A 4498-nucleotide genomic window follows, 5' to 3' on the forward strand; every position below is an offset into this window, starting at 1 on the left:
ACATTGCTTCATGCCCTTGTCATCACAATGCTCCATGCTCCTTGAAATCAAAATGATCCATGACCTCTGTCATCACAATGCTCCAAACACTTGTGATCACAGTGTTCCATAACACTTGTCATCACAACGCTTCATGATGCCTGTCATCACAATACTCCATGCCCTTAACATCACAATGCTCCATGATCTTTGTCATCACAATTCTCAATACACTTGTCATCACAATGCTCCCTGACAGTTGTCATCAGAATGCTCCTTGAACCCTGTCACGAAAAGGCTCCATGCATTTTTCATCACAATGCCCCATGCCGTTTTCATCACAATGCTCCATGTCATTGTCATCAAAATACTCCACAAGCGTGTCATCAGAATGCTCCATGACCCTTATCATCACAATTCTCCATGCACTTGTCAGCACAATGCTCCCTGACCCCTGTCATCACAATGCTCCAAGCCATTGTCATCACAATGCTCCATTACCTTTGTCTTCAGAATCCTCCATGACACTTGGCATCACAATGTTCCATGCCATTGTCATCACAATGGGCCATTACATATGTCATCACAATGAACCCTGACACTTGCCTTCACAATACTGCATGACCTGGTCATCACAATGCGCCATTCCAACTGTCATCACAATAATCCATGAAATATATTAGACCAATGTTCCATGCCCTTGTCGTCACAATGCTCCATGCCCTTGTTATCACAATGCTCCATGACCCCTGTCATCACAATGCTCCGTGACTCCAGTCATCTCAATGCTTCATAACGTTTGTCATTACAATGGTCCATTCCCACGTCATTACAATGCTATGTGACCTTTGTAACCACAATATTCCATGAACTATTCATCACAATTGTCTGTGACACTTGTCATCACAATGCTCCATCTCTTTGTCAGAACAATGCTCCATGACCATTGTCTTCACAATGTGCCACGCACATTTCATCACAACGGTCCACAACCTTGTCATTGCAATGCTCCATAAACCTTGTAATCACAATGATCCATGCACTTCTCATCTAAATGCTCTCTCACCAGAGATATCACAGTGTTCCATCACTAGTCATCACAGTACTCCCTCACCCCTGTAATCACAATGTTCCATGACCCTGTCATCACACTGCTACATCCACTTATCATCACAATGTTCCATGACCCCTGTCATCAAAATGCTCCATGACCCTCTTCATCCCAAAGCTCCAAGCCCCTTGAAATCACAATGTTCTATAACCCTTGCCATCAAAATGTTCCATTACACTTTTCATCAAATTGCTGCATGACCCGGTCATCAAAATGCTCCCTGCCATTCTCATTACAATGCACCATGCCCTTGTCATCAAAATGCTCCATGACTTGTCATCACAAAGCTTCATGACACTTGGCATCACAGTGCTCCATGTCATTGTCATCACAATGCTCCATGAACACTCTCATAACATTGCTCAATGCACTTGTTATCACAAAGCTACATGACACTTGTCATCACAATGCTCGATGCCCTTCTCATCACAATGCTCCATGCCCTTGTCATTACAATCCTGCATGACCCATGTATCATAGTGTTCCATAACCTTGTCATCACAATGCTCCATGCCCACTCTCATCACAATAATCCATGAAATATTTCAGACCAATGTTCCATGCCCTTCTCATCACAATGCTTCATTACCACTGTCATAACAATGCACCATGACCCCTGCCATCGCAATGTTCCACGGCCTAGTCATCACAAGGTTCCATGACACTTGTCATCACAATGCTGGAGACCCCTGTAATCACAATGCTCCATTCCCATTTCATCACAAAGCTCCATGACGCATGTCCTTAGAATGTTCCATGGCCTTCTCATCACAATGCAACATGCTCTTGTCATCACAGTGGTCCGCAATCTTGTCATCACAATGCTCCAAAAAATTTGTCATCACAATGCTCCATGCACTTCTCTTCAAAATGCTCTCTCACCACTGATATCACAATGCTACATCACAATTTGTCACAATACTCCCTCACCACTTTCATCACAATGTTCCATGACTCCTCTCATCACAATGCTACATGCACTTATCATCACAATGTTCGATGACACCTGACATCACAATGTTCCATAACACCTGTCATCAAAATGTTCCATGACACTTTTCATCAAATTGTTCCATGACCGTCATCACAATGTTCCCTGCCATTCTCATCACAATGCACAACGCCCTTGCCATCAAAATGTTCCATGATATTTGTCATCACAAAGATCCATGACCATTGGCATGACAATGCTCCATGTCATTGTCATCACATTGCTCCATGCACTTGTCTTCACATAGCTCCATGACACATGTCTTCAGAATGCTCCATGATTACTCATCACAATGCTCCATGCCCTTGCCATCACAATGCTCCATTACCCCTGTCATAACAATGCTTCATGACCCCTGCCATCACGAAGTTCCATGGCCTTGTCATCACAAAGCTCCAAGACCCTTCTCATCACAATGCTGAAGAACACTGTAATCACAATGCTCTATGCCCCTTTTCATCTCAATGATCTACGAAACCTGTCATCAAAATGCACCATGCCCATCATCATAATGCTTCATGCTATTGTCATCACAATGAAATCAAAATGCTCCATGACCTCTGTCATAACAATGCCCCAAACCCTTGTGATCACAATATTCCATAACCCTTCTCATCACAATGCCCCATGATGCTCGTCATCAAAATTATCCATGGTCTTCTCATCACAATGCTCCATGACTTTCGTCATCACAATGCTCAATACACTTGTCATCAAAATGCTCCCTGACACTTGTTCTCTGTATGCTCCATGAACCCTGTCATGACAAGGCTCCATGCATTTTTCATCACAATGATCCATGCCCTTTTCATCACAATGCTCCAAGACCCATGTAATCACAATGTTCCATGCCCTAGTCATCACAATGTTCCAAGACCCCTGTAATCAGAATGCTCCATGCCCCTTTTCATCAGTATGTTCCATGAGACCTGTCATCACAAGGCTCCATGGTTTTCTCATCACAATGCACCAGGACCTTGTCATCACAGTGCTTCACGATATTGTCATGAAAATTCTCACTGGACCTTGTCATCATAATGCTCCAAGCCTTAGTCATCACAATGCTCCAATACATTTGTCCTCACAATCCTCCATTACATTTGGCATCACAGTGCTCCATGCCGTTGTCTTCATAATGCACCATGCCCACTCTCATCACAATAATCTATGAAAATTGTCAGACCAATGCTCCATGCCCTTGTCATCACAGTGCTCCATGACACCTGTCATCACAGTCCTCCATGAACCTTGGGATCACATTGCTTCATTCCTTTGTCATCACAGTGATCCATGCTCCTTGAAATGAAAATGATCCATGACATCTGTCATCGCAATGCTCCAAAACATTGTGATCACAATGTTCCATAACTCTTTTCATCACAACGGTCCATGATGCCTGTCATCACAATACTCCATGCACTTGTCATCACAATGCTCCATGCCCTTGTCATCACAATGCTTCACGACATTGTCATGAAAATTCTCAATGGCCCTTTTCATCATAATGCTCCAAGCCCTCGTCATCACAATGTTCCATTATATTTGTCATCACAATCCTCCATTACATTTGGCATCAAAATGCTCCATGCCATTGTCTTCGCAAGGGACCATGACATATGTCATCACAATGCTCCCTGACAACTGTCTTCACAATACTCCATGACCTTCTCAACACAATGCTCCATGCCCTTGTCATCACAATGCTCCATGCCCTTGTCATCACAATGCACCATGTCCACTGACATCACAATTATCTATGAAAAAATTCAGACCAATGCTCCATGCCCCTGTCATCACCATGCTCCATGCCCCTGTCATAACAATGCTCCATGACCCCTGTCATCACAATGCTCCGTGCCTCCAGTCATCACAATGCTTCATAATGTTTGTCATCACAACGGTCCATCCCCACATCATCACATGGCTCTGTGACATTTGTAACCACAGTGCTCCATGAACTTTTCATCACAATGCTCCGTGACCCTTTTCATCACAATGCTCCATGCCTTTGTCAGGAAAATGCTCCATGACCATTGTCATCACAATGTGCCACTCGCTTCTCATCCCAACGGTCCAAAAATTTGTCATGACAATGCTCCATAAACCTTGTAATCACAGTGCTCCATGCCCTTCTCATCACAATGCTCGATGTCCTTGCCATCACAATGCACCATGTGCACTGTCATCACAATAGTCTATGAAACATGTCAGACAAATGCTCCATGCGCCTATCATCACAATAGTCCATGCCCTTGTCATCACAATGCTCCATGACCCATGTCATCACAATGCTCCGTGACTCCAGTCATCGCAATGCTTCCTAACATTTGTCATCACAATGGTCCATGCCCGCGTCATCACAAGGCTCTGTGAATTGTAACCACAGTGCTCCTTGAACATTTCATCACAATGCTCCG

Source organism: Mesoplodon mirus (assembly GCF_964341445.2).
Source record: "Mesoplodon mirus genome assembly, contig: HAP1_SCAFFOLD_34, whole genome shotgun sequence".
NCBI lineage: Eukaryota > Metazoa > Chordata > Mammalia > Artiodactyla > Ziphiidae > Mesoplodon > Mesoplodon mirus.